This window comes from Vigna umbellata, chromosome 9, assembly GCF_029865625.1.
Source record: "Vigna umbellata cultivar VRB3 chromosome 9, Vumbellata_1.0, whole genome shotgun sequence".
Lineage (NCBI taxonomy): Eukaryota > Viridiplantae > Streptophyta > Magnoliopsida > Fabales > Fabaceae > Vigna > Vigna umbellata.
The window spans coordinates 19,018,946-19,032,086 of NC_142173.1; the positions used below are offsets into that span (position 1 = coordinate 19,018,946).

General features: G+C 35.4%; 1 long non-coding RNA gene and 1 pseudogene across 1 annotated transcript; both read right to left on the reverse strand.

Annotated features, from left to right (window-relative positions):
- Positions 1–3,696: 3,696 nt before the first annotated feature.
- Positions 3,697–4,003, reverse strand: LOC148192796 (uncharacterized). Its single transcript, XR_015781825.1, has 2 exons — positions 3,889–4,003; positions 3,697–3,815 (listed from the first exon to the last, which is right to left on the reverse strand). It is a non-coding gene; the product is annotated as an uncharacterized LOC148192796 (long non-coding RNA).
- Positions 4,004–5,236: 1,233 nt separating this feature from the next.
- LOC148192797 (uncharacterized) lies at positions 5,237–6,108 on the reverse strand (annotated as a pseudogene).
- Positions 6,109–13,141: the final 7,033 nt, after the last annotated feature.

Consider the following 13,141-nt stretch of genomic DNA (forward strand, 5'->3'; position numbering starts at 1 on the left):
GTGGCGGCGACGAAAAGCGCAGTGGCGGAGGAACAGTGGAGAAGAGAAATGTCGCGTGAAGGAGAAGAAGCGTTGCGTTCTGGAAATATAAACAGGAATTTACCTCGATTAACCAAATAACCGAGTCAGAAAGCGGCTACTACCTCGACTATCTCCTAGACCGAAGCATAAGCATTTCAGTAAATTCAAATTTTTCAAATTAAATTTGGCTATATGCCTCGGTTCTCCGCCAACCCGAAGCGGAAAAGCCTCTACGGCTTCGGTTTAAAGCAACCGAGGCAGTATCCCAATGTACTTGAGGGGGCAGTTTAGAATGTTCAGAAGGAGCAGTTCAGAATGTTCAGAGGGAGCAGGCTCTACTGCCTCGGTTCTGCGTATTAACCGAGGCCATATCCCTGTTTCGAAAAAGTTGTCAGTGGCAGCAGGACGACGTGGCAGGAAGAGCAGGGTATACTGCCTCGGTTCTAAGTGCTAACCGAGTCAGTATCTTTGTCTTAAAAAAGTTTTCAACTGAAGCGTCAGAGTTTGTAATATTTTAAAACGTATATGCTTCGGTTTTGTCTACGAACCGAGGCAGTATAGTTGTTAGGCTTCGGTTGATTTAGAACCGAGGCATATAAGATGTTCAGAATTACAGAAATGCCACCGTGTTTTGATACGCTTCGGTTTTGACAAAACCGAGGCGTAATGTGCGAGTTTAAATCTACTTTTTTTACTAGTGTAATAAACTACTTTACCATATTATCATAATTTTACTTTTTATTTGGTTAACTATATATATTATTTCCTTCCATATGCAACATACGGGTTTTACAAATTAATTCAAATATTTTTTCAATAATTGTAAAAATCGATATGTTGGTTAAATATACAAGTTAGAAACAAATCTACGAATGTTAAAGGAAGGGAAAAGGGAAAGATCTGTCTTATTATTTTTGAATAAAAGATGAAAGATATATACAAGAGAGAATCTATAATTATGCTATTTTATCCCTATAATTACTTTAATCTGTTACTATAATAATGTAACATTATTCTTGTAAATCAACTATTTTGGATAATAATAACAATATATTCTCTTAATAATCTCGGAATATGATTTATTTTCTAACACTCTCCCTTAACTTGGAGAGTGAATATCAAGAACTCCCAACTTGTTCTTCATGATAGAGAACACTTCTTTTCCCAGTGGTTTGGTGAACACATCGGCAAGTTGTTGAGCTGAAGGTACATATTTAGTTGCGACTGAGCCATCTTGAATCTTATCACGAATGAAGTGGCAATCCATCTCTATGTGTCTAGTTCTTTCATGGAAAACTCGGTTAGCTGCAATGTGTAAGGCTGCTTTATTGTCACAATACAACAATGCCGGTTTAGGATGCAATATCCGTAAATCTTTCAACAATGATCGTAACCAAGTCAACTCACAACAAGTACCAATGCTCTATATTCAGCTTCTGTTGAGGATAGAGAAACTGTCTTCTGCCTCTTTGTTCGCCAAGAGATAAGGGAAGATCCCAAAAAAACACAATAACCTGTAGTTGATTTTCTGGATACTGGGCAACGTCCCCAATCTGAATCACAGAAAGCACGCAAAGATAAATCATTTTGTGAAGGGAAAAACAGACCTTGACCTAGGTTAGTTTTTAAATATTGTAGCACACACATTGCAGCTTTCATATGAGGCTTGCATGGAGGGTGCATGAATTTGCTCAGTATGTGTACCACATAGGTGATATTCGGACGGGTAATTGTCAAATAAATTAAGCGACCAACAAATCGGCTGTATATTGACGGGTCCTTTAATAATTCCCCTTCATCAGAAAGCGTTATATTTTGCTCCATGGGAAAATCCACGGGCTTAGCTCCAAGATACCCACCATCTTTAACAATTTCTAAAGCATATTTCCTTTGTGATATGAAAATACCTTTCTTAGAACGAGAGACCTCAATACCCAGAAAAAATATAAGATCACCCAAATCTTTTATCCGAAAATGATTGTGTAGAAATTGTTTAAGATTGGATATTGCAATAGGGTCATTACTAGTTATGGGAATATCATCAACATAGATCAACAAAGCTATAAAACACTTGCCTTTTGTACATGTAAACAATGAGTAATCTGCTTTTGCTTAAATAAAACCAACACTTTGAATAGCTGTAGAGAATTTAGCAAACCATTGACGAGAGGCTTGTTTTAATCCATATAAGGACTTGTTGAGGCGACACACAAGATTCTCCCCCTATCGTTGAAAACCAGGAGGAACGGACATATAGATTTCTTCAAAAAGATCACCATGAAGAAAAACATTATGGACATCAAGCTGATGAAGAGACCAATGTTGAGTAGCAGCCAAAGCTAATAAACAACGTACTATAACCATTTTAGCAGTAGGTGAAAAAGTGTCATTATAATCGATACCTTCTAGTTAGGTATATCCCTTTGCAACTAGACGCGCCTTATACCGTTCAAGAGAACCATCAAATTTGCGCTTGATTTTGTACACCCAACGACAATCAATAACCTGCTTTCTAGGAGGAAGAGTGGTGATAGACTAATTATTATTGGCCTCTAAAGAAGCCAACTCAGATTTCATTGCCTCTTGCCAATGAGTGTGAGAAACAGCTTGATCATAACATGTAGGTTCAATATCATTAGTAATAACGACAATAAAAGAACGATGTTGAGGTGTGTAACGATCATAAGAGATAAAATTGCAAAGAGGATATCATGTACCTTTATTTGGAAAAGATGATGGGGATGACAATGGGTTGGAAGACACTACCTGATTGCAAATATAATCTCGCAAAGCTGTAGGAGGACCATGAGATCGTTGAGAACGATGCAAGGGAACCATAGGTGGGGAAGTAATGGGAGGCACAATTCTGTTTTCTGTAGGTGCTGGTTGAGTGTATGAAGGACTCTCAGACGGAGGATTGTCTGGGATAACATTAGGTATGACGGGGTCTAGGGTGGTTGAAGGAGTGTCAATGGATTCATACGAAAAACTAGCCTCATGGAAGACAACATCACGACTATTGAAGACTTGAGTTTTAATCATATAACTTGTAAGCTTTTTAGCCAAGAGGATAACCAAGAAAAACACATCTTTGGGCACAGGGAGCAAACTTATGAGAAACATGAACATTAGTAGCATAAGCAAGACATCCAAAAACTCTAATATGTCACTACAAAAAAAAAGGGTATTACCGAAGGCCAAAAGCCCTCGGAAAATGGCAAAAGCCCTCGGAAAATGCCATTTACAGACGGCTTATCGACGGCCAATCAGCCCTCGGTAAATCCCTTGTCGCTAACAATTACCGAAGGCTTTTGACCTTCGGTAATTACCGAGGGCCTAAAGCCTTCGGTAATTACCGAAGGCCTATTTATATCAATCACACGCAGCTTCTTTGACGCACTGCACATCCAACAACCTGAGCCCACTGCCTCATACTTGTCTTCACGGTCTGAGGGTTATCACCTTCATAATTAATTCACATCAAACAATTATGTTTTACTACATTACTCGGCTTAATTTAAGATACACGCACAAACATTTTGACTTGAAATATCAGACCACACGTCAACATTCATATTTTCTTTCCATTTCTTTAGAATCAAACAAGAAACACATTATCATCAGTGTATCCTTCTTCTTTCTCGTGATACAGCTTTAAAGACAAGTAAATCTAACCTAGATTCTTCAGTAGGAATCCAATTCCAATATCTCCGGTCATCAATTCCAGTAATCGCCATCGCCCTCGCCGAAATCGACATGCAAACCCTTCCCGTGACTCTGTCCAGCCACACTTCCTGCAAAACCCTAAACAATCACTAAAATCCCTAAAAGTTTCAGCAGCCCCTAACTAACCAAAAGAAAACTGACCTGGAGAGCACCACCCACCTTGTGGCCATCGTCGAAGGGCAGGGGCCGTGAGAGGAGCGCGAAAATGTCCTTCTTCGAGAGATTCCGGTGGCGCTCCGGCGGGAACAGATCCAACAGATCCTGGCAGTTGCGCGGCAGCTTGGCCTCCCAAACTGAGTCCGAGGAGGCGGCGCCGCGAAACGCGCGGTTAAGGCGAGCGAGGTTACAAATCTCCGGTGGGCGCTGGTGGCGGTGGTGCATGGACGTCCGGTTCCGGTGAATGGAAGAGGGAAATCCCAGGAAGAGTGGCGGTGGCGCGGGGACGGGAGTGAAAATTTGGGAGAAGCTTTCCCAAAAAGCATTTGGAAAATGGACGAGGGAAATCCCAAATTCAGATTTTATCAAGTGAATGCATATACCGAGGGCCAAAAGCCTTCGGTAAATCGTGTGTGTATTACCCAAGGGCAAAAGCCTTCGGTAATGACCAACTTTAATGACCATCGGGAAATCCTTCGGTATTGTCATTTTTACCGAGGGGTAAGAGGCCTTCGGTAATAATCCTTCGGTAATGAATAAATTTGTAGTAGTGTGTGAATAAGAAGGGATTTTACTATATAGGCGCTCAAAATGTGTCTAGCGTGAAAGAAGAGGTGTGGGTAACCGGTTGATTATATGAACAGCAGTGGAAACACATTCTGCCCAAAATTGTAAAGGAAGATGAGCTTGAAAACGAAGAGCTCTTGTTGACTCAAGGATATGTCTATGTTTGCGCTCGACAACCCCGTTTTGTTGTGGTGTGTAAGTGCAAGAATGTTGGTAAGTGGTACCTTGTTGTGTAAAAAAAATCTCGCAGAGAAAAAAATTCCTTTCCATTGTCAACTCGAATATTGGCTATATTGATATTAAATTGAGTTTTGACAAAAGAAAACAAAATTGGTAAGAAGATGTTGGGTTTCACTTTTATGGTGCATGAAAAAAACCCAAAGTAAAGCGAGAAAAATCATCCACAATGGTCAAAAAATACCTAGCACCAGAAAGAGAAGGAATTTTATATGGTCCCCAAATATCACAATGAAGTAATTGAAAAGGTTTAATTGAAGAAATGGAACTAGTTGGAAAAGGAAGTCGTGTCTGTTTTGCAAGAGTACAAACATCACAAGTTTTATTTGACTCTAAAGAGAGATTTAACAAAGTTTTAGCCATGAAGTCTAATCTAGATGGAGATGGATGTCCTAGTCGTCGATGCCATAAGGTAGTAGAAGTGTTTGAAGGAGGATATGACTTGGTGACATGGGCTGCTATGGATTGAATGGGAGTTTGTGACTTGTTGGATGTCATTGCAACCAAGTAATAGAGTCCGCCTTGTTGTTTACCCAAACCAATTGTCATCCTCGTCATCAAATCCTGCAAAATACACCCAGAAGGAAAAAATGTTACTGAACAGTTTAAATCTCGTGTGACTCGACTTACCGACATCAAATGTACTTTGCAAGATGGCACCCCAAGCACATTTTTTAAATAAACAATTGGGCTCAAAGGTAGAGTGCCAGTAGAGAGAATTGGGGCCTGGTCACCATTTGGCATAACAATTGGTGGTAAAGAAGTGTTTTCTTTACTGTTAACAAGCAAGGTTGGTGAAGAAATAATGTGATCGGTAGCCTCACTATCAATTATAAGTTTGGGTGGTGACGAACCTAAAGAAACATTGGCGTTGTTGGCCTTAGAATTTGCTGATTGAGATTATTCATTACCTTGTATAATAGACAACATTTGTTGGAGTTGCAATTCAGTTAATCCATGCATTACAAACTGCATTTGTTGCATCATTGGAGTTGCTGTTACAATATTTGCTAAAGACTCACTACTCCCATTGTGCTTAGAGTAAGCATTCTTGGTTGCTCCATGCTTTGGGTGTTCGGGAGGATAACCATGTAACTTCCAGCATGTGTCTTTTGTATGATGATCTCTATCACAATGAGAACAATGCAGCGACTTTCCATTAGATGAATTAAGACGAGAAGAAGAGCCTTGTTTGCGTCAAACATCAAGGGCTACTGGTTCATTTTTTTGAACAGCCATGGCTGAAGCTTCTATTGTGTCACGTGCAGTGCTCAAATGTTGTTGTTTTTCTTCTTGAATGATGGAAGAATAAGCTTGTGTAACATCAGGCAATGAATTCATTAAAAGGAGTTGGCCACGAATAACACTATAAGAGTTATTCAACCCCATAAGAAATTGCATCAATTTGCGCCTTTTACTGTCAGCTCCACAAGTGCAGGTTGCATTACTATAGGAGCCTAACTCATCCCATAACTTTTTTAACTTCGTGTAATAGGCTGTAACTGTCATTTGATCTTGAGCCAAGCAAGCAATGAGAGAAACAATTTTGAAGATCTATCCAAACTTCATGAGCAGTGTCATAGAAAATAATGTTATCGACAATATCAGGTGTCAAAGAATTAAAGATCCAAGATAACACCATGTCATTGCATGTTTTCCATGCTATATATTCTTCTGGTCTGGCCTCAACAGAATATGTTGTGAGAGTTCCATCAACACAACCCAATTTGGATTTTGCATTCAAAGAGATGATCATGGTTTTGCGCCAAGTTGAATAATTGTCTCCATCTAGAGGTTTGGAAACAAGAACCATTCCAGGATGGTCATAATGATGGAGAGAATAAGAACTATTGGAATTTGATTCATTTCTATAGTTGGCCATTGGAATAAGGATAGAAAAAAATTGAGCAGAGGATCATTCCTGCTCCTGATACCATGTAAAAGGAAGGAAAAAGGAAAAATTTGTCTTATTATTTTTGAATAAAAGATGAGAGATATATACAAAAAAACACCTCGATATATTAACAACTTTTTCAATAATTTTTTGACAATAAATTATGTGTCACTATTTTATTAATCTGTATATTTGAAACAGAGCAATCACAAATTACCACATAAGCTGTTATAAAAAAGTTGTCAAAAGAAATTATTAAAATTTTTTTTCTTAAAAATAATAAATGATGTATAGACTAACCTGCTCCATGTGTAGTCGCTGATTTTTCCAAAAGTATTCTTCCCGCTCTAGAGAGCTTTCACTCGCCCACCGAATAAGCCACATACTCACTTAAATAAAGATTTATCTATTTAATTTCATTTGTTTATTTGTCTGATTGTTATAATTTTATAGTACAATAAATACATGATAATTATTAGGTTTAAACGCTTGGATCGTCCTCATATTTGTTAAAGAATCTTAAGTGGGTTCTCGTTTTCTCAACTGTCAAAAATTTTAATGCCATCTGTGAAAACTTAACGGACATGGTTATAAGTGACTCAAATTTTCAAATATTTGAACTTAATTGAGACAATTTTTCAAATATATGATCCAATTGAGAGAGTTGAAAAAACGAGAACCCACTTAAGATTCCCCAACAAATATGAGGACCATATTAGGGTTTAAACTTAATTATTATTATAAACACATGATAATTATAAAAAATGAAAAAAGTAAAAGATTTATATTATAATTATTTTTATTGTACAAAAAAGAGATACGTTGACATGTACTGAATCATGTTTTAGCTTTGAATTTTTTTATAACCTCATATTCAGTCATTATACGAGTTGTATCATTTCAGTGAAAATACGGTCAGAAAATGAAGCCAAGAAATCACAGGTCTACGAGAAGCATGATCCTTTTGTTCGGTTTGTAAAGAGTGTTGTTCGATCTGCATTCAAATGCCTTAGCCTTTCAAGAATATTGAGTGTCATTACGGAACGTATGTAGTTCTCTTCTTCTAATTAACTTTTAATTTATTCTCACTAAATCTTTTTTCTTCTCTGTTCAAAATGTCTTTATGATGATATCACCATTCTTAATGCATATTGTGATGTGAGAATGTTATTTAAATTGAGATTGACCCAATTTGTTTTTTCTTAATATGGTTGCTTAGAAAAGTGTGATTTTTTTTCCACAAAGATATTTCTGCGAAAAAACAACGTGTTTGTGAATTTGCTGCAAATGTATCAATAATGAGTACTTGTTGCATGTAAAAATTCTCTTACTACAAATGATTGGTCTTATGGGTGGATGCACGTAACTTTGAAGACTTGAAAGCAGTAAAGAAGATAAAGCAGAAGCACAAATGGGGTCTGCAGCTGTTGAATATTATTAAGGAAAAGTCTGATGAGTGGTCGGGACTAAAGGGGGGTCAACCATCAACCGAATTTGACGGCGGAGACAGTCAACCCTTGTTTACCCAGCAACAATTTCAAAGTAAGCCACAATCACTTCATTATATTAAGTTTATACTTCGCACTTTTTTTCCAATATGCACTCTATTTAACATAATTTTTCAAGCAATATGAGAGGCAGAAGAGGGATGTCATAATATTCCATAACATTGACATAAAACAACACACTTTATTCTTTTCTTGTCATCTATTAAGCATTAAAAATAGATTATCATATTCTAAAAATCTTTTGAATATATTTTAAAATATTAACATTAGAGTATTGTCAACCGTGTATTTTAAAACCACTATTAAACAACAATCCCAAACCAAACAATAAATACTCTAAATTGTGGATTGGATAGGGAATAGGCACTACCCTATCTTGCCATCCCTACCTTTGCAAGTATCAATTGATTGTTCAATGATGTCAAACAACCTTTTTCCGAAACTTTACAAGCATCAACATGCATATCCCATGATTGTTATTGTATTAATATCCTAATCTAAATATCTTTTAACTACAACAAATTGAATTTATTGATGGAAGACATCTTTGTAACAACAAAAATCTTTCGATAATGTTTGTTTTCTGAGAGATTTTCAACAAAAAAAAAATTCATTGATAATAGTATCATTAGAAATATTTACCGATAGATTTTTATCATCGATAATGGTAGTCAGTAATTATCGATAATCGATGTTTGTCAATAATTATCAACTATTAATATATATCGATATTGATGTGATCCAATAGAGAACATTACCTACAAGTAAATTTATCGGTAAAGTTTATCGATAAATTGAGTGACAGATTCAAGTATAGGACATTATCCTTGCTCCGATATAACCTAAGAGAGTCTAGTTGAAAATACTTTGTGTTCGCTTACATGTGTTTTCCAAACCTCTCATCCACAAATTGACCAGATCCCTTTTAACGATTAATTTGTTGAAATACCTCATTCACGCGAACAACTCGTCTCAACTCAACAACTCGTCTCAACTCTTGTGCCTAAAATAAAATATATACACATCAATTTAAAAATAAATAACTTATATCATAATAGATAGAAAGAGAATGAATGTGTGTACGGTACAAATGACATGCTCATGAGTGGTAATGAAATCACCTATATATAAATATCGCCCTTTTCTAAAGCTCTATTCCTTTAGCAAGGAGTTCCTTATATGTTCCCCAATCCAACACTATAAGAAAAACAAGTATTACCGACAACCAAAATCCATCAGCAACGAAATTTTTTTTATGAATTTTCGAATAGTGGAAATAAATCGGTAATAATGCAGTTGATAATTTTCCCATAACAATATACTATAATATATATATATATATATATATATATATATATATATATATATATATGCGTTTCAACTAAAGAAAGTTGTAATTAATCTAAAAACAATCCAATACCAAAACTATCAAAATATAAACTTAAACTAAACCTAAGTAATGTTCAACAGCAAATATAAGTGTTCCTAGCTCCATTTTTGCAGAAGATACGTTGTCCACTCTTGCCTTATCTGCCTAATTGTGTCCTCTGGTATAGGAGATGTACTCTTGAAGCGTTGCAAAATGAAGAAAGATTCAATATGGTTTCATATATGTTCAAAGATGAATTTGATTTGTAATGTATTGAAGGTATGCATCATTACCTCATTTTAGTCATCTATAATGGTAGCTCGAATGATGGTCTTAATCCAAGACATGACATAGAAGTCACATTCCCATGAATCTACCTGCTTGTTACACTAAAATGACAAACTAAATAGTCAACAATTTAGATCATTCAATAACATAGAAAATGAATTAGAACTATAAATGACTTACAACCTTTGGATACTAGAAGCTTGAATTGTCTGAGGTCAAGGATTCAGGAGCAACAAAAGTGAAGTAACACTATATATATTAAGGCACAAGGTTAGTACCATCATATTGTCTCTTTATATGTCGATGATCTTATCTATAAAAGAAGCAATATGGAGATGATTAAAGAATTTAAAGAAGACATGATGAAGACATTTGAAATGACCGACCTTGGCTTGATGAACTATTTCCTCGGTATAAAGATGAAACAACAGAAAGAAGGTATATTTATCTCTCAAATGAAATATATTAAAGCTCTACTAAAGAGGTTCAAGATGAATGATTGTAAACTTGTCGATACTTTGTTGGTGGTAAACGAAAAGCTACAAAAAGATGATGGAGCACAAGAGGCAGATGCATTACGCTACAAGAGTTTGATTAGAATTCTTTTATATCTCATAGCCATGTGACCAAACATTATGTATGTTACAAGTCTTTTATCAAGATCCATGCAAAAACGAAGTCAAATTCATTATGGAGTAGGAAAAAGAATTTTAAGATATCTACAAGGCACAAAGGTTTGGTATATGGTACAAAACCATGACTAACTCAAGGATGATTGACTACACAGATAGTGATTGGGCAGGATCAATGGATGACATAAAGAGTACGTCACGATATGCTTGCTCACTAGGATCGGGTATTTTATCTTGGACATCAAAGAAGCAAGCAACCATGACACAATCAACAGTAGAAGGAGAGTATGTAGTAGTTGTTGAAACCACGAGTCAAGCAATATCGTTATGAAGAATACTTGAAGAAATGGGAGAACCAAGAGATAAACCAACTAATATCTATTGAGACAACAAATCGACAATAGCAATAGCAAAACATTTAGTCTATCATCAAAGAACAAAACATATATAGTCATTAAATATCACTTCATTTGAGATGAAGAGACAACTAAACAAATTTGACTCGATTTACTTTCACATTTTACTATCTCCACATTTCTTTTACCACATCAACTATTCTTTTCATGACCTCAAAATACTAACAAAAAGTTTGGAAGAATAATGTTAGTTCAAAGTTTAAACTACATTTATAACAAAAATTCTGTTGAAGCACACTTGTAGCAGTAAACATGCTAGACATATGACATTGTATGTTGATTGAAAGAACGTACGTCGGATTTCACATTTTCATCTTCAATTGTTACCTATCATTCTTATCTAACTTCCTTCTTTGCTTTCATTATTCTTGTAAATAGATTAGAGGTTGTTGATGTTAAGAAGCCTCGTTGACTGGCTAAAGTGTTTAGAAACGCAATATCTTTGATTGGTGCATTCATAATGACTTTGTATAAAGGGCATATTGTTCAAAGCTTTCGGGGTGCTCCATTCCACGTTAGAGGCAATTTTTTTCATACGACATGTATATTTATTTGTCTGGTGCAAGTTGCAGCTTGCCAGTATTCTGCATGACACAAAATCTAAAATCATTTGCAGCAATATCGATGACAAGGGATGCAGAAGCGGTCCAGTTGTTATTGGCTGGCTGTTGGGAAACAGCGGTACTTGTTCCCTCCTCTGCTAACCCAAAATAGGCACTATGCAGAAGCGTAGATTTACAAGAGTAGAGAAGAATATGACACCAAGATTTTTACGTGGAAACCCTCTCGGTAAAACCACGGAACCTTGTCCAGAAAAATGATCTCAACTATAAAAGTAGGATTACAAAATGTTTCTCTCAATTTCTGAGGATCTCTCTATGAATCTCACCCTCTCGGATGGTATACAAATCTCTTTGTATAGAACTCTCTCTTTCTCTCAAAGAGGAATACAAAAAACTCTAACTCTCTCTTGATTTCTTCACTTAGAAGTGGATTCACCTCTCTTTGGTGTATTTTTGGTATGTCTTTGATGTGTCCTAGCTCTTCTCCTCTCCATCCCTTTTATAGATGGGTTTCACACATTTTCTAATGCAAAGTCATAAGACATGAACCAAACTTTGGTGGCTGCCTAACTTTGTAGGTGCCTAACTTTGCCTAATATTGTAGGTGCCTAATTTTGGTGTAGTTGAAAACATTGACCCTTCATTTATGGTAGGTTGGTTCCATTTGGATTTTATACAACACTGGCTCAGTCCCAAATTATAGATATGCATTATTTGATCAATGTCAGTTCATATTTTTCTATATTAAAATAGAGTTATTGTAATTTTATTGATTGTTAAGTTCAATTAATAAAGATGTTTTTCTTCATTGAAGTGATGCAAGACCAGAGAACCGCTTCTTTTATCGAAGCTTTGAACCGTAATTACGGGAAATCTCCGGCTGAAAGTAAGTAATATTTATTTTAAGCTTTTCATACATATCATGATTGGTTTTCTAAATTCCAAAAGTATATGACTATGCCTGGCCGTGATCATGAAATTACAAAATTGAAATTACAGTAAATCTTTGACAATTAATGAACTCTATTTGTTTGTTAATTCTTTTGATTGGTATTTTTTGAAGATGTGAAAAAGGAGTGAATCTGAATTTTACCAGTTGAAGAAATTATTTTTGACCTCCAATTAAGTATAGGACAATCTATTTTTAAAGTAATATATTTATTACAAGAAATATGTTTTTGTGAGTATAAAGAAAAAAGGTAAAGTAATGATTTTAGTGGACTCGAAAATATCATTGCTAACATGAATTAAAAATATGATTATACGCTTTCAATTTTCAATAATGTCAATTTTCACTCTATTGGTGTTGTAGATTGGAATTAAACGGGCTTTTTCTATTGGTATGTTTTTTTTTTAAATTGGCGATGAAGAAGTAAAAAGAGAAATTAAGGGAATTTTAAAATAGAAAATAAAATTATTTATATTAGCTGGAAAGAAATTAGTAAACAAGAAGCCAATTTTATTTATGTGGTACGTTTCCTTTCTTTTCTTTTCTTTACAAATTACCTAATCTAAAGCACCAAAATCACATTTGATCCGTTAGTACTTGAAGCCAAAAAAAAACATAAAATATATTTTATATGAAATATCATAAAGAGGAAGACATTGTTGTCCAATTGTTTTGAAGAGTGTGACAACACAATAGGAAGCAAGATTATGTTAGAGTTAAGCCGAGTGTTAGTTAGTTGGCCAGGACAACTGTTGATTAACTGTCCTTGGCAGTTGCTTTTCATTTTATAAATATTGGACCTCTGTACTTGTAAA